At 56.3% G+C, this 22,159-nt stretch overlaps 3 protein-coding genes across 3 annotated transcripts in view; all 3 read right to left on the bottom strand.

Moving 5' to 3' along the window:
- CD72 (CD72 molecule) overlaps nt 1-22,159 on the bottom strand; it is a 111,365-nt gene that overhangs the window by 43,381 nt on the left and 45,825 nt on the right. The gene's annotated exons all lie outside the window — the stretch shown is intronic.
- Nucleotides 1-22,159, bottom strand: part of LOC127046504 (uncharacterized) — a 257,859-nt gene that overhangs the window by 229,396 nt on the left and 6,304 nt on the right. The gene's annotated exons all lie outside the window — the stretch shown is intronic.
- LOC127046534 (killer cell lectin-like receptor subfamily G member 1) overlaps nt 21,370-22,159 on the bottom strand; it is a 58,880-nt gene continuing 58,090 nt past the window's right edge. The window contains exon 7 of the mRNA XM_050943705.1: nt 21,370-21,859. The gene's annotated coding sequence lies outside the window, so the exon portion shown is untranslated. The remainder of the gene's footprint in view (nt 21,860-22,159) is intronic.

Raw genomic sequence — 22,159 nt, 5'->3', positions numbered from 1 at the left:
TGGGGAGGGGCTGGCTGTGCCAGCGGGGCTCACTAGGGAGAGACTGGCGGAGCCTGTGCGGCGCTGGCTGGAGAGGGACCGGCTGCGCCCGCGGTGCCGGCACAGGAGGGACCGGCTGTGCCCACGGCGCTGGCAGAGGAGGGACCGGCTGCGCCTGCGGCGCTGGCTGGAGAGGGACCGGCTGTGCCCAGTCAGTACTGGCTGCGGAGGGATCGGCTGTGCCTGCGGTGCCGGCAGAGGAGGGACCGGCTGTGCCCAGTCAGCGCTGGCTGTGGAGGGACCGGCTGTACCCACGGCGCTGGCAGAGGAGGGACTGGCTGTGCCGGCGGCGCTGGCAGAGGAGGGACCGGCTGCACCCGCGGTGCCGGCAGAGAAGCTAGCTCACTTGCTCTGAGGCAGAAGAAAAGTGATCTCACAGACAGCAGGAAGCAGAAGTTTGCATGGGGCTCTGAGCAGCTGGGGCCGGTCAAGCGCAGACGGGCTCTCGCCAGCAGCCAACTTCCCTTTTACTGGCTCCAAGCAGAGAAAGTCCCGACTCCTCCCCTGCATCTAATGAACTTACAGGGAAGGCCCCGGGCCCAGGCCAGGAGCAGGCTGGGGGGCTGGAGCAATTTACCCCACGCTCTGTACGGAGATGCCCAGCCTGGCGAAGGCAGAGTCGCTCCAGACCCCACTGGGGTTACCGGGCAGGGACCTCTGTGGCTGGGTGACTCGGGGGGAGAGCAGAGCAGCTTGTCTGCTGGCAAGAGCTGCAGCATTGATTTCCACCCCTGGCCATGTGCAAGGTGCTGCTCAGCCAGGGACGGAGACGCTGTCCCTGCCCTGGGAGCTACGCCCCGGCCCCGGCTCCATGCAGAGGGCAGGGCACTGGGAAGAGAAGCCTCTGGCTTGGTCTGTGGTTGAAGCTGGAGAATTTGTGAGTCGCTGCCATGGAGGGCTGGGGCCGACACTGACCATTCTGCCAGCCTGGCTCTATAGGCTCAGAGCACGAGGACGTCACCCCGACCAACATCGCCGTGCCAGCAAAGCACCAGCGTGGATGTGGTTATCCCGGTTCCAGGGGCCGTAGTCAGGACTGTGTATTCACTCCAGGGCACTGGTCTAAGCTATGTTGGGAGATGCACCCTTTGGTCAGCCCAGCGGCATCTCACGAGAGTCAGTGTCTGGTCTGGCAGAGCCTACCAGGGCAGACAAGGGCTCTGGGGCCTGTGGAGGAGGAGCAGCAGGCAGGGCCCGGTGGGGTTGGGGCTGGGCACAGGGAACATGCAGGCTTGGAGCAGGCAGTGAGACGTTTGACTTCAGGGCAATAGCACGGGGCAGCCGGCCCCTGTCTACCTGCGACGGGCTTCTTTCAGGAGAACCAGCCCGTCCCAGCCCAGCTGTGAACAATTAACCGGCTGCTATCTGGCAGCTACCTGGCTAATGAGCCCCTGGGCCCGGTACTAGGCTACGAGAGGTCAGCTGGATGAGGGGGTCCTAGAGAGACACTCCGGGAAGGGAGGTGGGGTGAGAGCTTCCCGAGAGCTGCGGGAGAAGCTGCAGGAAGGCCCCAGCTCCAACGACGGGATCGCAGGGGGTTCTGCCTTTATCACGGAGTCCCTGGGCGATGCTCTGGAACTGCTCCCCACAAAGCCAGGCAGGACTTTGGGGAGCCTCTTCTCCCTCGAAGCAGACTGTTTTCAGGGCAAGTATCAGAGGGGTAGCCGTGTTAGTCTAGATCTGTAAAAGCAGCAAAGAATCCTGTGGCACCTTATAGACTAACAGACGTTTTGGAGCATGAGCTTTCGTGGGTGAATACCCACTTCGTCAGATGCATGTAGTGGAAATTTCCAGGGGCAGGTATATATATGCTAGCAAGCAAGCTAGAGATAATGAGGTCAGTTCAATCAGGGAGGATGAGGCCCTGTTCTAGCAGTTGAGGTGTGAAAACCAAGAGAGGAGAAACTGGTTCTGTAGCTGGCAAGCCATTCACAGTCTTTGTTCAATCCTGAGCTGATGGTGTCAAATTTGCAGATGAACTGAAGCTCAGCAGTTTCTCTTTGAAGTCTGGTCCTGAAGTTTTTTTGCTGCAGGGTGGCCACCTTAAGGTCTGCTATAGTGTGGCCAGGGAGGTTGAAGTGCTCTCCTACAGGTTTTTGTATAATGCCATTCCTAATGTCTGATTTGTGTCCATTTATCCTTTTCTGTAGAGACTGTCCAGTTTGGCCGATGTACATAGCAGAGGGGCATTGCTGGCATATGATGGCGTATATTACATTGGTGGACGTGTAGGTGAATGAACTGGTGATGGTGTGGCTGATCTGGTTAGGTCCTATGATGGTGTCGCTGGTGTAGATATGTGGGCAGAGTTGGCATCGAGGTTTGTTGCATGGATTGGTTCCTGAGCTAGAGTTATTATGGTGCGGTGTGCAGTTACTGGAGAGAATATGTTTCAGGTTGGCAGGTTGCCTGTGGGCAAGGACTGGCCTGCCACCCAAGGCCTGTGAAAGTGTGGGATCATTGTCCAGGATGGGTTGTAGATCCCTGATGATGCGTTGGAGAGGTTTTAGCTGGGGACTGTATGTGATGGCCAGTGGAGTCCTGTTGGTTTCTTTCTTGGGTTTGTCTTGCAGTAGGAGGCTTCTGGGTACACGTCTGGCTCTGTTGATCTGTTTCCTTATTTCCTCGTGTGGGTATTGTAGTTTTGAGAATGCTTGGTGGAGATTTTGTAGGTGTTGGTCTCTGTCTGAGGGGTTAGAGCAGATGCGGTTGTACCTCAGTGCTTGGCTGTAGACAATGGATCGTGTAATGTGTCCGGGATGGAAGCTGGAGGCATGAAGGTAGGCATAGCGGTCGGTAGGTTTTCGATATGGGGTGGTGTTAATGTGACCATCACTTATTTGCACCGTGGTGTCTAGGAAGTGGTTGATGGTGGGGTGGAAGCTGTTGAAATCGTGGTGGAATTTTTCCAGAGTCTCCTTCCCATGGGTCCAGATGATGAAGATGTCATCAATGTAGCGTAGGTAGAGAAGGGGCATGAGTGGACGAGAGCTGAGGAAGCGTTGTTCCAGGTCAGCCATAAAAATATTGGCATATTGTGGGGCCATGCGGGTGCCCATAGCAGTGCCACTGATCTGGAGATATATATTGTCATCAAATTTGAAATAGTTGTGTGTAAGTATAAAGGCACAGAGCTCAGCAGCCAGTTGTGCTGTGGCATCATCAGAGATACTGTTCCTGACAGCTAGTGTTCCTGACAGCTTGTATTCCATCTGTGTGTGGGATGTTCGTGTAGAGAGCCTCTACATCCATGGTGGCTAGGATGGTGTTTTCTGGGAGGTGACCAATGCATTGTAGTTTCCTCAGGAAATCAGTGGTGTCACGGAGATAGGTGGGAGTGCTGGTGGCATAGGGTCTGAGTAGAGAGTCCACATATCCAGACAGTCCTTCAGTGAGAGTGCCAATGCCCGAGATGATGGGGCGTCCAGGATTTCCGGGTTTGTGGATCTTGGGTAGTAGACAGAATAACCCTGGTCGGGGCTCTAGGGGTATGTTGATTTGTTCCGGTGTTAGTGTAGGGAGTGTCCTGAGTAGATGGTGCAGTTTCTTAGTGTATTCCTCAGTGGGATCTGAGGGAAATGGCCTGTAGAATTTGGTATTGGAGAGTTGTCTGGCGGCCTCCTTTTGGTGTCAAACCTGTTCATGATGACAACAGCACCTCCTTTATCAGCCTCTTTGATGATAATGTCAGGGTGGTTTCTGAGGCTGTGGATGGCATTGCGTTCTGCACGACTTAGGTTGTGAGGCAAGCGATGTTGTTGTTCCACAATTTCTGCCTGTGCACGCCGGCGGAAGCATTCAATGTATAGGTCCAGACTGTCATTTCGACCCTCAGGAGGAGTCCATGTGGAGTTCTTCTTCTTGTGCTGTTGGTGGGAGGGCACCTGTGTATCAGTGCACTGTTCAGTGTTGTCCTGGAAGTATTCTTTGAGTCGGAGACGGCGAAAGTAGGCTTCCAGATCGCCACAGAACTGTATCCTCTCTTGGTTTTCACACCTCAACTGCTAGAACAGGGCCTCATCCTCCCTGATTGAACTGACCTCATTATCTCTAGCTTGCTTGCTAGCATATATATACCTGCCCCTGGAAATTTCCACTACATGCATCTGACGAAGTGGGTATTCACCCACGAAAGCTCATGCTCCAAAACCTCTGTTCATCTATAAGGTGCCACAGGATTCTTTGCTGCCTTTTCAGGGCAAGAAGCTCACACGGCTTCACCTCCTGGGTCTCTCCTTGGAGCATTCAGCATCCTCTGCCCCTCCGTGTGCTTCCCCCAGCGAGTCGCCCAGGCGGGGGTCCTGGGGAAGCCACAGGGTCCTGCACCCCCACTTTGCAGTCAGACGTGACTCTCAGCCAGCCAGTAACACAGAGGTTTATTAGATGACAGGAACAGGGTCTAAAACAGAGCTTGTAGGTACAGAGAACAGGACCCCTCGGCTGGGTCCATTCTGGGGGGCAGTGAGCTAGAACCCCACGTCTGCACTTCACTCCTCGTCCCCAGCCAGCTCCAGACTAACAACCCCCTCCAGCCCCTCCTCCTCTCTGGGCTTTGTCTCTTTCCCGGGCCAGGAGGTCACCTGATCTCTCTGTTCACCTTTAATATCCCCTTGCGGGGCGGGAGGGGAAGGGCCCCAGACATTTGTTGCCAGGGAGACAGATTGTCTGCCGTTTATGCACACTGGAGACTTAAGAAATATCTAGTGGAAACTGAGGCACCCACACAGTATTCAGAGGAAACATTAAGAACAGTCTCACTTTGACACACCTTGAGGGGACGGCCAGGATGTGGCACTGCCGGACTCAGCCAGAGGTGTCTGGGGAAAGGTCTTTCTCGTGTTTCTGGGAACTGTCTGTTAATGAAACCGGTGCCTCCGAGGGGGGCTGCTGTTCGTCTGATCGCAGCCTGGCTGAACCTACGGGCGGAGACACCCGCCTGGGCCCCCCTGCTCTCCGCACCCAGCCTCAAGGGGTGCGCGGGGCAGCATGTGCCTTTAGCAGGGCGTGAGAGGACAGAGAAGGGGCTCAGGGCAGAGCAGTTTGGGGGCCCTTACAGTGAGGATGGGGGGTGGAGTTCCAGGTGGAGGGTAGTGGGAAGGCAGGGCTGGGTCTGGGCACACAGACGATGATCCCTGGTGCCTCAGCTGCAGGGTTGGCCTGCACAGCTGCCCCATTCGGGGCCGAATGCACCTTCCGTTCAACAGCCCATGGGCCTCACCCGTGGGGCTGGTCCCCCAAGAAACCAAAATAATCTGGTTCTGTAAAAACCATCAAAAGTGTAAAGCCAACAACCATGCCTAGGTCTAAAAAATTCTAAACAAGCTAAAAAAAATAAAAAACTTGGGTCTGGTGTTCACTAACAACATGGGTGTCTTTAGCCAAACCTAAAAAAACACGTGTCCCAGGTAAAAAAGGGGCTGGGCTGCCTCAAAAAGGTAAAACTAACTGTAAAAACTAAAAAGTGCAAGGTAAAAAGCAGCTGGCCAAGGCCAAAATGGGGGCTCTTAACCAAAAGAGCCCAAATCGCAAACCAAAGTGCTAAAAAAAAACCAATCCCAGTTTAAACCCCAGGGGTATTGGGGTGGCAAAAGGGCACAGGCTGCATAAACCTTCCCACATGCGGCCTGCAAGCGCCATCAAGCACAACAGACCTACAGGAGGACCTGAAACTAAAATGTCCTGGTGTAACCCCCACCAAGGAATGGGAGAGATGCTGGGGCATCCATGGGAACGTTGGTAGGTTTGAACTTCCCCAGGTCACTGGCTGAAGAGACCTTGCTCAGTTCGGTCTCGAAGGGGGGAGAGATGTGATGAAGTGGGGCTGTTCTTAATGTTCCCTCTGAATGCTGTGGGGGGGCCTCAGTTCCTGGCCGACCCTCTGTCGCCTGGCAACTAATGGCTCGGCCCTTCCCCACTGCAAATGGATGCTAAAGGTGTAAAAAAACAGAAAGGTCAGGTGACCTTCTGGCCAAGGAAAGGAACTAAGCAAAGAGGAGGGGCTGGAGGGGGTTTCAGTCTGGAGCTGGCTGGGGACGAGAAGTGAAGTGCAGACATGGGGGTCTGGCTCACTGCCCCCCAGAATGGACCCAGCCGAGGGGTCCGGTTCGCTGTATCTACAAGCTCTGTTTTAGACCCTGTTCCTGTCATCAAATAAACCTCTGTGTTACTGGGTGGCTGAGGGCTTGGCTACACTGGAGAGTTGCAGCGCTGGTGGTGGGTTTATAGCGCTGCAAGTTACTCACCGTCCAAACTTGCAGGGCACATCCAGCTCTGCATCTCCCTGGCTGCAGCCCTGGCTGTACTCCTGCTCTGCCTGGGGTATAGCGATTGCAGCGCTGGTGATGCAGCGCTTCTCCGCCAGTGTGGCCACCAAAAGCTCAGTAATTGGCCTCCAGCGGTATTCGGAGGTATCCCAGAATGCCTGTTCAGCCACTCTGCTCATCAGGTCGCACTCTACTGCCCTGGCCTCAGGTGACCCGCCCTTTAAATGCCCCGGGAATTTTAAAAATCCCCTTCCTGTTTGCTCAGCCAGGTGTGGAGTGCAATCAATCAGTGACCATGCCTCCACGCGCCAAACGAGCCCCAGCATGGAGCAATGGCAAGTTGCTGGATCTCATCAGTGTTTGGGGGGAAGAAGCTGTGCAGTCCCAGCTGCTCTCCAGCCGTAGGAATTACGATACCTATGGGCAGATCTCAAGGGCCATGCTGGAAAGGGGCCATGACCAGGACGCGGTGCAGTGCAGGGTTAAAGTGAAGGAGCTGCGGAGTGCCTATTGCAAAGCCCGCGAGGGAAACTGCCGCTCTGGCGCTGCCCCCACGACCTGCTGTTTTTACAAGGAGCTGGACACGATACTTGGGGGTGACCCCACTGCCAATCCGACGACCACGATGGACACTTCAGAGTGGGGGGGGGAAGGTGGGGGAGAGGAGGTGGGGGGAGAGAAAACTGAGAGTGAGGGTACTGGGCTGGGGGGAGACACCCCGGAGTCCCAGGAGGCATGTAGCCAGGAGCTCTTCTCAAGCCAGGAGGAAGGTAGCCAGTTGCAGCAGCCGGTACTTAGTGAAGGACAAGCAGAGGAGCGGGTTACCAGTAAGCGGCTTTTATTTTCAGGATGGAAATGTTTCGGGAGAGGAGTGGGGGTTAGGGCTGCATGCATGCCTAGATGTGGAACAGCCCATCGATGTGGTCTATCACGTCGCGGTAATTGGCCTCGGTAATCTCTTCAAAGGTTTCTGCCAGAGCGTGGGCAATGCGCTTGCGCAAGTTTATAGGGAGAGCCACCGTGGTCCTTGTCCCAGTCAGGCTAACGCGTCTGCGCCACTGTGCCGCAAGGGGTGGGGGGACCATTGCTGCACACAGGCAAGCTGCATAGAGGCCAGGGCGGAATCCGCATTGCTGTAGAAGACCCTCCCGCTCTTCCCAGGTGACCTGCAGCAGCGAGATAAGTTCCAGGATTAACTCCTGTGGAAAATGTTGGGAGAGTGTTCAGTGTAGATGCCCCCTGCAGCAGTTTGCTTTCCCCAACACACAGAAACCCCTGCACAGCCCTGAAGCAATCAGTCCCCCTTACTCACCATTTCCTGGCTCCTGTGGGTTAGGTGCGCTCTGTTTGGTATGGGAAAAGTATGCTAAATAGAAAACTGTAAACTCCTTCACTGTGTGGGAATAACTGTCTGGGTGAGATTATAAACAATACTTCCTCTGTTAACTGTTGCCATATTTGCCTTTCAAAAAGTGTCCTTGACTACTCGACTGCCCGTATCATCGACTGCTCAGAGGCTACAAAACCTCAGGAAGAAGCCGCGAGAAAGCAAAGACGGCATGCTGAAAGCAGTTATGGATCACTCTGCCAGAGAGAGTAAAAAACTGCAGGACTGGAGGGAAAGGGAAAGCAGGATCCGCCAGAGAAACGCAGCGGCTAAGAAGAAAAGCACAAAGCAGCTGATAAGCATCCTGGCGCGCCAAGCGGACTCTATCCAGGCACTCGTAGCCATGCAGGCAGAGCACTACCGTGCCGTGCCCACCCCCGTCCCAAAGCTCTTTCCCTTGTGCCCCAATGTCAGCTCCAAACCCCCTTCCCCAGCATCCAGGTTCTTACCATCACCAGCTGCCCCCAACATCTGTACGTTCACCAACCAGCCCTGAGAACTACGGCCCTTACCCTCTGCACTCAACCCCCATCACCATGCAGTATAGCCATCCTGAAGTGCAGCAGTCATTGCACAGCACTCCAGACAGGACATATTCAAACCTGTGACTGTACAGTTCACCACCCCACCCCCCTGCCCTTTTAGGTTCCCAAAATGTTGTGTGTCTGTCAAGAAAGTTATTTTCATTTCAATAAATGAATTCTTGGCTTTGAAAACAATGTTTATTATTGCAGAAAGTGAAAGATACCATAGCCCAGGAAAGAAACAGGCACTGCAAATCATTTTAGGAAAAACAGATTCCTACTAACTTTGTAACCACTGCACTTCACTCCCGTGCAAGGCACCAAACATTACTGTTGGTTTTCAGCCTCAAATTCCTCCCTCAAGGCATCCCTGATCCTTGTAGCCCTGTGCTGGGCCTCTCTAGTAGCCCTACTCTCTGGCTGTGCAAATTCAGCCTCCAGGTGTTGAACCTCGGAGGTCCATTCCTCACTGAACGTTTCACCCTTCCCTTCACAAATATTATGGAGGGTACAGCACGCGGATATAACCGCAGGGATGCTGCTTTCCCCCAAGTCTAGCTTCCCATACAGAGATCTCTAGCACCCCTTTAAACGGCCAAAAGCACACTCCACAGTCATTCAGCACCTGCTCAGCCTGTAGTTGAACCGGTCCTTGCTCCTGTCAAGCTTCCCTGTATACGGTTTCATGAGCCAAGGCATTAACGGGTAAGCGGGGTCTCCAAGGATCACAATGGGCATTTCGACGTCCCCTACTGTGATCTTGCGGTCTGGGAAAAAAGTCCCGGCCATCAGCTTCCTGAACAGGCCACTGTTCTGAAAGATGCGTGCATCATGCACCTTTCCAGGTCAGCCTGTGTTAATGTCAATGAAACGCCCACAGTGATCCACAAGTGCCCGGAGAACCATAGAGAGATATCCCTTCTGATTAACGTACTCGGATGCTAGGTGGAGTGGTGCCAGAATAGGAATATGCGTCCCATCTATCACACCTCTACAGTTAGGGAACCCTATTTGTGCAAAGCCATCCAGAATGTCCTGCACATTCTCCAGAGTCACGGTTCTTTTTAGCAGGATGAGATTAATGGCCCTGCAAACTTGCATCAACACGATTCCAAAGGTCGACTTTCCCACTCCAAACTGGTTCGTGACCGATCGGTAGCTGTCTGGAGTTGCCAGCTTCCAGATTGCAATAGCCACCCGCTTCTCCATCGGCAGGGCAGCTCTCAATCTCTTGCCCTTGCGCCGCAGGGTGGGGGCGAGCTCAGCACACAGTCCCATGAAAGTGACTTTTCTCATCCGAAAGTTCTGCAGCCACTGCTCGTCATCCCAGACTTCCATGATGATGTGATCCCACCACTCAGTGCTTGTTTCCTGAGCCCAAAAGCGGTGTTCCACGGTGCTGAGCATTTCCGTGAATGCCACAAGCAATTTACGCGTCAGGTGACTCGATATCATCGTCGGACTCCTCACTGTCACTTTGGAGCTGAAGGAATAGCTCAACTGCCAAACGTGATGTGCTGGCGAGACTCATCAGCACACTCCTCAGCAGTTTGGGCCCCATTTCCCACAGAAATTGCACTGCACAGAAACCGTTGGGAGAGTCACAATGGCGCTAAACATGAATGGAAAAACAGTGACTGCTGGGATGTGAATCGATGCACCATGGGGCGTTGGGACAGGAAGCGGAATGACCCGCACCCTTCCGTCCCCTTCCCACAACCCACAGCCCAAAATGGGACGAGGTGCTCTGTGGGATAGCTGCCCATAATGCACCACTCCCAACAGCGCTGCAAATGCTGCAAATGTGGCCACACTGCAGCGCTGGTAGCTATCAGTGTGGCCACACTGCAGCGCTTTCCCTACACAGCTGGACAAAGACAGCTGTAACTCCCAGCACTGTACAGCTGCAAGTGTAGCCAAACCCTGACAGTCACGTCTGACTGTAAAGTGGGGGTGTGATATTATTGATATAATCTGGGACCATATAGAACATGGTTGCAACCAAGGTCCTGTAGTGGCACCAAATCTTATGTAAAGGGGGTAATATAAGGTATCTAAGACCAGGTTATGGGTTGCTGGTTATGATTATGCTGTCTGTGTGCATGTGTCATTTTGTAGTTGAAGTTATGAGTATTGGCTCTATCCTGTCTGTATTTCAACTTTGTGCTGTGATTCTGGGAGACACCCCAGACAAGTTGGTGTTAGCTCTGCCCAGCTTGCTTGATAGCCCATTAAGGACCATCAGTTACACAACTGACCCATTGAGACGAGGCAGATACACCTTGTGACTTAGCAAAGTATGCAGGGACTTGCCCATGTGACTGCAAACTCCATTTTGCTGTAATTTTCTACAATAAGAACATAGAGGTTCTTTCAGCTGGAAAAGCCTATAAAAGGCTGATACCTCATCTCTATCTGGTCTTCAATCCTGCTTCTGACCTCTGGGGAGACTTTGCTACAAACTGAAGCTCTGAACAAAGGACTGAATGACCCATCCCAGCGGGGGATGGACTCCAGAGACTTGATTTGAACCTGCAGTTTACTCCATCACTGCTACAAGCCTGAACCAAGAACTTTGCCATTGCTGTATGGAATTGATTCCATTTAACCAATTCTAGCTCTCATCTCTATCTTTTTCCTTTTATGAATAAACCTTTAGATTTTAGATTCTAAAGGATTGGCAACAGCGTGATTTGTGGATAAGATCTGATTTGTATATTGACCTGGGTCTGGGGCTTGATTCTTTGGGATCGAGAGAACCGTTTTCTTTTATTGGGGTGTTGCTTTTCATACCCATTCATCCCCAGGACGAGTGGGACTGGTGGTGACACTGGGAGACTGGTGTGTCTAAGGAAATTGCTTGTGTGACTTGTGGTTAGCCAGTGAGGAGAAACCAAAGTCCTATTTGTCTGGCTGGTTTGGTGCCTTAGAGGTGGAAAAACCCCAGCCTAGGACTGTAACTGCCCTGTTTGAGCAATTGGTCCTGAATTGGCACTCTCAGTTGGGTCCCGCCAGCACCACATTGTCACAAGGGGTGCAGAGCCCTGTGGCTTCCCCAGGACCCCGCTGGGGCAGGCTCACTGTGGGAAGCACACGGAGGAGCAAAAAGTGCTGAATACTCCAAAAAAACCCAGAAGGTAAAAACGTGTGAGCTTCTTGCCCTAAAACAGTCTGCTCCGAGAGAGAGGAGGCTCCCTAAAGTCCTGCCTGGCTTTGCGGGAAGCAGTTCCAAAGCATCATCCAAAAACTCCGTAACAGGGGTCCGCCTGCACAGATGCCCCATTTGGGGCTGAGTGCACCCTCAGCTTGCAGGCGGGTGGTGGCACAGCACATCCATGGGAATACAGCACACACTCCGCAGGCCCAGGGACGCCGGGGACCCCCGGCCTGGTTGCCCTCCTCTGGGTTTTGCACAGATGGGTCCTGCCCATGCCCTGCCCTATCGGTGCTGGTCTGGGGCTCCCCTGGCAGCCTGCTTCCATTGCACATCGTTCTGCTGCCTGGCAGAGGCCTTTCCTAGGGCCAGGCCCTGCCTCTGCGGGACCGTCCCAGACCTGCCCAGCAGTTGGCCCAGGAGTGAGCCACAAATGGACTTGTTAGCTGCCCCCAGTGGCAGGGCAGTGAGTGGGACTAAGGAGTGCTTGATGCCAACTGCCAGAGGCTCAGGGGTACATGGAGTACAGGGATCCCCTGGCTCACCGAAAGGGGTCATGTAAGGTCCCTAATGAAAGGCTGTGTCACACTGGTCATCATAGTCCTTGCGAGATGTACGTACGGAAAATGTAAGGAGGTGTGTGTGTGTTTGTGTGTGTGTGTACAGGTCACTCAAAGGGAAGATGTGTGACTGGGATGAAGTGGGAATGTTCATAATTTTTTTTCTGAATACTGCATTAGTGCCTCGGTTTCCTTTATGCAGTTCTTAAGTCTCTAGGTGGTGGGAGAAGGGGGTGTGATTGCTGCAGAGCCCTAGGAAGGTGTGATGGTGTCTGCACAGAGAATAGCCGACACTCTGTCTCCTGGCAACTGATGGCCTGGGCCCCTCCTCTGCAAAGGTGCCAGCTGAAGGTGTTGAAGACAAAGAGGTCAGGTGACCTCCTGGCCTGGGAAAGAGACAAAGGCCAGAAAGGAGGAGCTGGAGAGGTTCAGTTTGGAGCTAGCTGAGGGGTCCCATTCTCAGTACCTACAAGCTCTGTGTTAGACCCTGTTCCTGTCATCGAATAAACCTCTGTGTTACTGGCTGGCTGAGAGTCACGTCTGACTGCGAAGTGGGGGTGCAGGACCCTGTGGTTTCCCCAGGACCCCGTTGGGGTGGGCTCACTGTGAGAAGCGCACGGAGGAGCAGAGGATGCTGAATGCTCCAAGGTCAGAGCCAGGAAGGTCGAAGCCGTGTGAGCTTCTTGCCCTGGAGACAGTCTGCTCACCAAGAGGAGACTCCACCAGAGTCCTGCCTGGCTTGGTGGGGAGCAGTTCCAGAGCATCGCACGGGGACACCACGACAGTGACTAAGTGGGAATGTCCTCTAATAGTTTTATGAAGCCTATGTGTGCCTCAGTTTCCCCTATATTTTGCATGGCTGCCAGGGGTGGAGGAAAGAACTGTTTGCTCTCAGGACAGGCTAAGAGACATGGGGGAGTGCACCTCCCTGGCTGAGCCTAAATGAGTCATTTGAAAGGACTGGGCCAGGCTGCCCCATATCAATGGAGGAACCCAGCAGACAGTGGAGAACCCAATCACCAGGGCAGTGACACCTGGCCCCCCAGGACCTGGGGGGCAGGATTTCCCCATTCTCCACAGGGAAGCGGAGCTCAGACCCCAGCTCAGAACAGAGGAGTGGGAAGGTGGGAGGAGCTGCAAGGAGACAACTGTTGGCCTTTGGAGGAAACTGAGGGCTCTGGGAACTGACTGAGGAGGACAAATGGAGAGAGAGCAAACAGTGCCCTTCCACCCACCAGGTAACAATGCAGCAGACCGGGGAAACTGAGGCACACACAGGCTTCATACAAATATTACAAACTATTCCCAATTTGTCACTGCAGACACTGGCTGGGTGCGTCAGTCACTAAAGAGTGGACACGTCTCTCCCAGGGTCTGTCTGAGTTGGATTCGCTGGGCAGAGCTCACAGCGCGAAGCAGGGAGGCTGGACCCCCAGAGACTCAGTCTAGGAGGCAGTGACACCACGTGGCTTACTCTGGAGGAAGACTGAGACCCTCCAGGGGGTCTGGCCCACTGACAGGCTCCTCCAAGAGCCCGGTCCAAAGCTGGGGGCGTAGCACCGACTCTGTGGGCCTGGGACCGCATGGCTTGAGACAAAGCTCTCCAGTCGAGGCAGGGTGGGGGACAACTCCAGCGTGGACCATTGTGCATTGCACGTCCTGCAATAGGTGTCTGTTAGCATTCAAAGTCAGACGCTGCTAACGAGCTGGCAGAGATGCAGAAGGACACTAACGAGAAGAGGTAGATAGCGGGGTGGGGATGGGGACCCTAGGTGAACATCACAGGTCTGGTCTTGTGCATTTGGGGTGCAGGCAGCCTGGCATCCTTCACCTAGGCAGTGATCTGACAGCAGATTTTCTTCATGGTAGTTCGGTTCATGAGAACACGTCTTCTGATGTTGTGTACGGAACCGTTTGCTCCCATCTCTCTCGCTGGTTTCTATTTGAATCGCTGTTCTCTTCAATCCATTCCCTGTCATGTAACTGAACGCAAGCGCGGTGTGTGGTACAGGGATGGGAGCGAAGGTGAAGCTCCTTTGGGAACAGGGGATCTTGGATTTCTTGGGGTCCCAGTGATTGGGGCTGGATCACAGAGCAGAGGGGACACTGCAGGGCCCTGGGGGCTGGGTGTGTCTGTGAGCAACCTGCAGGGCAAAGGCAGGGCTGGTGCAGCCCAGTGAGAGGGCTGGAGGGCTGCCAGGCTGCGGGTGGCAGCGGGCTGGCACCGGCAGGGATAAGGCGACTCTCAGCCCTGGGTGCCCTGAGAGACGTCACAGTGTTTGCACCCTGTCCAGGCCGAACCCATCTGCCTGGGGCTCTGGCCTGCATCTGCCTCACAGGGGGACATTTCTCCCAGGGTCATGAGGGCCCTCCGTTTTCTCCATTGCTCCCACTTCACGTTGGCCTTTCTCCTGGCTAGGGCAGCATCAGTCCCCAGCCATGTGGCTTCTGCTGCTCGTCCCGAATTCACCAGGGCTGGCTCCCTGGCTCCCCCCGGCTCTGCAGGTACAGCTCTCCGCCCTGGCTCTGCCGGCAGCTCAGGCCATGGCACCGGTGGTGGGGAGACTGGGCGCTGGCACAGGGATGCTGCAGTGCAGCCTAGCTCTGCTCTGCCTCAGTTGCTGCAGCTTGCAGCTGCCTCTGGGTGGGACTGCAAGTCAGCCAGACATGCTGTCACGGAGTGTGGGGAAGTCCGGCCCTGCACCCCTCTTCCTGGGACCCACAGTGACTCTCAGCCAGCCAGTAAAACAGAAGGTCTATTGGACAACAGGAACACAGGATACGGCAGAGCTTGCAGGCACAGTCAGGACCCCTCCACCGAGTCCTTCTGGGCTTTCAGGGTGCTTGGATCCTAGCTAGGATCCCCTGAATTCCGCCCACACAGCCCCAAGCCCAAACTCAAACTGCTTCCCTCCTGCCACTCCCTTCCTTTGTCCCCTTCCCGGGCAAAGGTGTTGACCTTTCCCCTCCCTTACCTAGCTCAGGTTACAGGCTCTGGCATCGTCCATCTCCTAAAGTCCTCCCCTGCTCTCCCGCTCCCCACACAGACAGTCCCTACTGCATCACATCTCTCCCCCCTTCGAGACTGAACTGAGCGGGGTCACTCTGCCCAGTGACCTGGGGAAGTTCAGGGTCCCCTCTCCGGGACAACGCATCCGCTGTCAGGTTGGCACTTCCCTTCACATGGACCACGTCCATGTCATAGTCCTGCAGGAGCAGGCTCCACCTCAGGAGCTTGGCGTTGGCTCCTTTCATCTGGTGCAGCCAGGTCAGGGGAGAGTGGTCGGTGTACACGGTGAAGTGTCGCCCAAAGAGATATGGCTCTAGCTTCTTAAGGGCCCACACCATGGCCAGGCATTCCTTCTCGATGGCCGCGTAGCTTTGTTCCCGGGGTAGCAGCTTCTTACTCAGGTACACGATAGGGTGTCTCTCCCCCTTTTCATCCTCCTGCATTAACACCGCCCCCAGTCCCGTGTCTGAGGCATCGGTGAACACCATAAAGGGTTTGTCAAAATCTGGGTTTGCCAGAACTGGGTCGCTAACCAGAGCCTCCTTCAGCGCCCGGAAAGCCTCCTGGCACTGCTCAGTCCAGATCACCTTGTCTGGCTTCCCCTTTTTGCACAGTTCAGTGATGGGGCCGGCTATGGCACTGAAGTGGGGCACGAACCTTCGATAGTACCCCGCCATCCCAATAAAGGCCTGGACCTGCTTTTTGGTTTGGGGAGCAGGCCAGTCTCTGATCACCTCCACCTTGGCTGGTTCCGGCTTCAGGCAGCCGCTCCCCACCCGATGGCCCAGGTAAGATACTTCAGCCACCCCCACCTTGCACTTCTCAGCCTTTACTGTTAACCCAGCCTTTCGGAGTCGGTCCAGGACTTGTTTAACCTGGGACACGTGGTCCTCCCAGGTCTGGCTGAAGACGCAGATGTCATCAATATACGCCACGGCAAAACTCTCCATCCCCCTCAGTAGCTGATCCACCAGGCGCTGGAAGGTGGCCGGCGCTCCCTTGAGGCCGAAGGGCAGGGTCAAAAACTCATAGAGCCCCAGAGGGGTGATAAAGGCCGATTTCAGCCTGGCATCTGCGTCCAGCGGCACTTGCCAGTAGCCTTTGGTAAGATCCATAGTGGTGAGGTACCGAGCACCTCCCAGCTTGCCTAGGAGCTCGTCAGGCCTGGGCATGGGGTAGGCATCAGATACGGTGATGGCATTGAGCTTTCGATAGTCCACACAGAACCGGATTGACCCATCCTTCTTGGGAACCAGCACTACTGGCGAGGCCCAAGGGCTGGAAGACGGCTGGATCACCCCCAAAGCCAGCATGTCCCTGACCTCTCTTTCAAGATCCTGGGCAGTTTTACCAGTGACCCGAAAAGGGGAGCATCTTATAGGGGGATGTGACCCGGTCTCCACCCGGTGGACAGTCAAATTAGTGCGTCCAGGCTGGTTGGAAAACAGCTGTCGGTACAGATGCAGCACCCCTCTGATCTCAGCGTGCTGGCCCGGGGTCAGTTGATCAGAGAGGGGAATCGCCTCCAGGGGGGAACCAGCTTTTGTCCCAGGGAATAGATCCACTAAGGGGTCATCTCCCTGCCCCTCCCAATGTCCACACACGGCCAAAACCACATTCCCCCTGTCATAGTATGGTTTCATCATGTTCACATGGTACACCCGACGGTGATGTGCCCGGTTTGACAGCTCCACCACATAGTTTACCTCATTCAGTTGCTTGATAACCTTGAAGGGCCCTTCCCAGGCGGCCTGGAGTTTGTTTCTCCTCACGGGGATAAGAACCATCACCTGATCCCCGGTGGCGAAGGCGCGGGTCCGCGCTGTGCGGTCATACCAGACCTTCTGCCTCCTCTGGGCTTGGGCCAGATTCTCCCTGGCCAGGCCCATGAGCTCGGCAAGTCTTTCCCGGAAGGTCAGGACATACTCCACCACTGACTCTCCCTCGGGAGCGGCCTTCCCCTCCCATTCGTCCCTCATCAGGTCTAGGGGGCCCCCTCACCCGCCTTCCATACAACAGTTCGAATGGTGAAAACCCGGTAGATTCCTGGGGTACCTCCCTGTACGCAAACAGCAGGTGAGGTAAGTACTTGTCCCAATCTTGCGGATGCTGGTTCATAAATGTTTTTAGCATCATCTTCAGCGTCCCGTTGAACCTTTCTACCAGCCCGTTGGACTGGGGGTGATACGCTGAGGCCCAGTTGTGCTGGACCCCACATTTCTGCCATAAGGACCGGAGCAGGGCCGACATGAAGTTGGACCCCTGGTCCGTTAAGACCTCCTTGGGGAACCCCACCCGGCTGAAAATTGTCAGCAGCGCATCTGCCACTGTGTCTGCTTCGATAGAGGACAAGGCCACCGCCTCGGGGTAGCGAGTGGCAAAATCCACCACCACCAGGATGTATTTCTTCCCTGACCGGGTCATCTTGCTGAGAGGTCCCACTATGTCCATGGCCACCTTCTGGAAAGGTTCTTCTATGATGGGTAAAGGCCTCAAAGCCGCTTTCCCCTTGTCCCGGGCCTTCCCCACCCTCTGGCAGGGGTCACAGGATTGGCAGTACTGTCGGACATGGGTAAAGACCCCAGGCCAGTAAAAGTTCTGTAGCAGCCTCTGCCTGGTGCGCCGGATTCCCTGGTGCCCTGCGAGAGGGATGTCATGGGCCAGGTACAACAGCTTGTGACGGAACTTCTGGGGAACCACCAGCTGCCTCCTGATCCCCCATGACTCTACTTCCCCTGGGGGAGCCCATTCTCGGTACAGGAACCCCTTCTTCCACAGGAACCTCTCCTTGCAACCTCTCCTCATGGTCTGTACCGCACTAAGGTCAGCCCGGTCCCTATGCTTCCGCAAGGAGGGATCTTTCTGCAACTCGGCCTGGAACTCAGCAGCTGGGACAGGAATCGGGACCGGCTCTCTCTTGCTGGCTGGGTCTGAGGCCGCAGCCTCTCTGCACCGTGCCCCTGGGCATTCCCCGCTCCCTGAGTTAGGGTCCTGCACCTCAGGTCGAGTACCTTCCCCGTTTTCGGGGTGCAGTGCCATTTGCCGACTCTGACTACGAGTCACGACCAGGGCACTCTGGGTGTTACTAGGCCAGTCCTCAAGGTCCCCTCCCATTAACACGTCAGTGGGCAAATATTGGTGTACCCCCACATCTTTGGGGCCCTCCTTGGCCCCCCATTTCAGGTGTACCCTTGCCACGGGTACCTTGAATGGGGTCCCGCCCACGCCCATCAGGGTCAGGTAGGTGTCGGGCACCATCCGATCTGAGGCCACCACCTCGGGCTGGGCCAGCGTCACCTCTGCGCCCGTGTCCCAGTACCCAGTGACCTTCCTCCCATCCACTTCCAGGGAAACAATGCACTCTTTCCGGAGGGGCAGCCCCGCGCCCACCCGGTAAACCAAAAACCCGGAACCGGGAGCATCCATAGGCGGTATGTTGCCAACCCCCCTTTCCTGGGACTGTAGCCCCTCCTCCGATTGGGTTTTTACCCAGTCCACCCTCTGCGGGTTGGGTCTGCTTGGTCTGTCCCTGAGCTTGGGGCACTGGGCCCGTATGTGACCTCGTTGGCCACAGCGATAGCAGCCCATATCTCGTGGGTCCCCTTGAGTGGGTCGGACGGACCTGCCGCTGGATGTTCCCCTTTTGGGGGGGTTCTCCATAGGCCCCCTTTGGGAGGTCCCATGTTGACTCTCTCTCTGCGTTGAGGCAGGCCTGCTCCTTCGAGACTCCTCCCTGCCATCCCCTGCCCGACTGTCCACAAATTGGTCGGCCAGCTGGCCTGCATGCTGCGGGTTCTCCGGCTTCTGGTCCATCAACCACAGCCTCAGGTCGGACGGGCACTGCTCGTACAGGTGCTCCAGTATGAATAGGTCAAGCAGGTCCTCTTTAGTTTGGGCCCCAGCTGTCCACTTGCGGGCATACCCCTGCGCCCGGTTGACCAGTTGTAGGTATGTGACCTCACGGGTTTTACGCTGGCTCCGGAACTTTTTCCGGTACATCTCAGGAGTCAGCCCAAACTCGCGGAGCAGGGCCTGTTTGAACAGTTCGTAGTCCCCTGCCTCCGCCCCTTTCAGTCGGCTGTGCACCTCCACGGCTGTGGAGTCCAGTAAGGGGGTGAGAACTGCGATCCTGTCTGCAGGGTCGACCCTGTGCAGCTCGCAGGCATTCTCAAAGGCCGTCAGGAAGGTATCTATGTCCTCCCCCTCCTTACGCCGGGGCAGCAAGTGCTTATCAAAGCTCTTTGTAGGCTTGGGTCCCCCCTCACTCACCGCAGCCGGGGCCTCACTTCTCCTCAGCCGGGCCAGCTCCAGCTCATATTTACGCTGTTTCTCCTTCTCCTCCAGCTCTCGCCTCTTTAACTCGAGCTCTTCCCGTCTCAGCTCCCTTTCATATTCCAGCCACCTCCGCTCCACGGATGCCGAGCGTTGCCGGGAGGATCCCCTGCTGGGGGGTGGGCTTCGCCGGGCAGATCCCCTGCTGGCCGGGGGTGTCACGGTGCCCTCGGTATACACTGGGCTCCTCCCCGCCCTTCCTCTACGCCTAGGAAGGGGGGGTCTCGGGAAGCCCTCGTCCGCTGGCTGACCACTCCCAGCGGGGACAGACACTGGTGCCTGCGCTGCATCTGCTCGGCTGCTTCCCTCAGAGACAGGGCTCCGTTCATTCATGCGGTCTCCCTCCTCCAGCTGGGCAATCAGCTGGTCCTTGGTGCGTCTCCCTGGGTGCAGCCCCCTCTGCTTGCACAGCTCCACCAGGTCACACTTGCGCCGCTTGGCATACATCTTCCTGCTGGCCACTCACAGGCCGGGGTGCTCGCCGCTCCCCACGGTTTCCAGGGGGACCCCTAGTGCACCAGCCCTTCTTGAGGTCACCACCTCTCTGCCAGGGTCGAGCTGCAGACTCCTCCGCCCCTGGGACCGCTCGCTGCAATCCCCCGGGGGACCCTGTTACTGCAAAGTCCTTCTCACTGGGCACACACTCCCAGGGGTTAACCACCCCTTCGTTTTACTGCTCCCCAGTCACTTACTGCAGGAAGCGCCGTCCACGGGGTGCAGTATATCCCACCACTGCCACCAGTTGTCACGGAGTGTGGGGGAGTCCGGCGCTGCACCCCTCTTCCTGGGACCCACAGTGACTCTCAGCCAGCCAGTAAAACAGAAGGTTTATTGGACAACAGGAACACCGGTTACAGCAGAGCTTGCAGGCACAGTCAGGACCCCTCCACCGAGTCCTTCTGGGCTTTCAGGGTGCTTGGATCCTAGCTAGGATCCCCTGAATTCCGCCCACACAGCCCCAAGCCCAAACTCAAACTGCTTCCCTCCTGCCACTCCCTTCCTTTGTCCCCTTCCCGGGCAAAGGTGTTGACCTTTCCCCTCCCTTACCTAGCTCAGGTTACAGGCTCTGGCATCGTCCATCTCCTAAAGTCCTCCCCTGCTCTCCCACTCCCCACACAGACAGTCCCTACTGCATCACACGTGCACACACCCACACCCACATACACCTGCCAACACCGCGCCCTCCCCAGCACGAGCCCAGCACCCCGCCTCCCGCCGCCGCTATCCAGCCTCTGCTGGCGCACGGGCAATGGAACGTCCCTCGCATGAGTGAGGCGGGGGCCCCTTGCCTGCTACCCAGCAGCCTCTCTGGTGCAGGCTACTGCCCATCCTGGCAGCGCGGGGTGAGTCCAGCGAGCCCAGCAGCCCCAGCCAGCAGAGGCCTGGCCCCAGAAAAGGCCTGGGACAGGGGGCTCAGCTACTGCCCGGCTCTGTGCTGTCCTGGGAGGAGCCGCCAGCCGGGTGCCTGTCGCTCACCCTCTGCTGAGAGGTGGGTGTGGGACTGATGCTCCACGCTGCGGCTGGGCTCTGAGCCCCAGTGGCTGCATGAGGGAGAGGTTCCCTGGATATGCTCAATGGGATCGATGCAGGGTCCCCCCTCCCTGACACACCGGCTCCCCAGAGAAGGTGACAGGGCAACATTTTCAGGGTTTATTGGTGAGCGGTACAGAGGTGGAGGAAACAGCCCCCGGTGCCCCCCAGGCTGCTGCTGCTGCCCATCACCGTTGCATCTGGGTGCCTTCTCCATCAAATCTAGAGTGACAGCGCAGTCCCTGGGGGGCTTCATGGAGCCTCTGGCACTCTTCCCTTGGGGATAGAATCTGTGCTTGGGGCAGAGCCAGGAGTTGGGGGAGTGGGACTCAGCACTGTGAGAGTTTCTCGTGTGGGGAAAGCCTTGTCACAGAGGAAGGTGTTGCAGAATTCCCTAGAGAGGCTCTGACTCCGGATTCACTTGATCTCCAGAAGCTCATACCGCAGCCGGTCCCCTCACCCAGGCATGCTGGGTCCCAGCTCACGTGCTGTGCCCTGGTGTCACGGAGTGTGGGGGAGTCAGGGCCCGGCACCCCCAGCTTCCTTAGATTCACCATGACTCTCAGCCAGTCAGTAACACAGAAGGTTTATTAGATGCCAGGAACACAGTCCCAAGCAGGGTTTGTAGGTACAGAACACAGGACCCTTCAGCCAGGTCCATCTTGGGGGTAGGGAGCTTAGACCCCAACCTCGGATTTCCGTCCGATTCCCCAGCCAGCCCAAGACTGAAAAAAAACAACCCTTCCACCCATCTCACTCCCCCTGCCCCTGGCTCCTCCTCCAGCCTTTGTCCATTTTCCCAGGAAAAGGTGTCACCTGGCTCCAACCCCCCTCCTGGCTCAGGTTAGAGGCTCAGGTACCATCCTTCACCTGAAGTCACCCCCTGCTCTCCCATTCCCCATGCAGACAGTCCCAGCTAAACTAGACACGTTCCCCGGTCAATCCGCCCCACTCCCCACTGCATCACACCTGGACCCTGCAGTCTGCATTGCCCCAGAGGAGTGCAGCTGTCAGGGGGCCAGAGAGTGACATTCTGGCTCTGACGGAGCGGGGGATTGACCTGGTAATTGCTCTGACGCTTAGGGCCTGGGCAGTACCTGGGGCTGCTGGACGGAGTGGAGCATGGGCCTGACGGGCTCATGGGAGCCCCAACCCCGGGGGCAGGCGACAGCCGCAGTCTGGGCCAGCAGGAACCTGGGCTGAGGCTGGGATGTGCCAGGAGCTGCTGCTGTTCGTGTGTCGATGCTGCGCCGTGCTCAGCCTTGCCCTGCGCTCCAGCCCGGGATCAGACACAGCCAGTGCTGTCATGGTCTAGTGCGGCAGAGCACACGCTGCAGGGCATGTCCTGGGCAGCTGGGGA

Source organism: Gopherus flavomarginatus, chromosome 3, assembly GCF_025201925.1.
Source record: "Gopherus flavomarginatus isolate rGopFla2 chromosome 3, rGopFla2.mat.asm, whole genome shotgun sequence".
Lineage (NCBI taxonomy): Eukaryota > Metazoa > Chordata > Testudines > Testudinidae > Gopherus > Gopherus flavomarginatus.
Note: the sequence above shows the minus strand (reverse complement) of the source record. Positions and strands in the feature narration are given on the sequence as shown.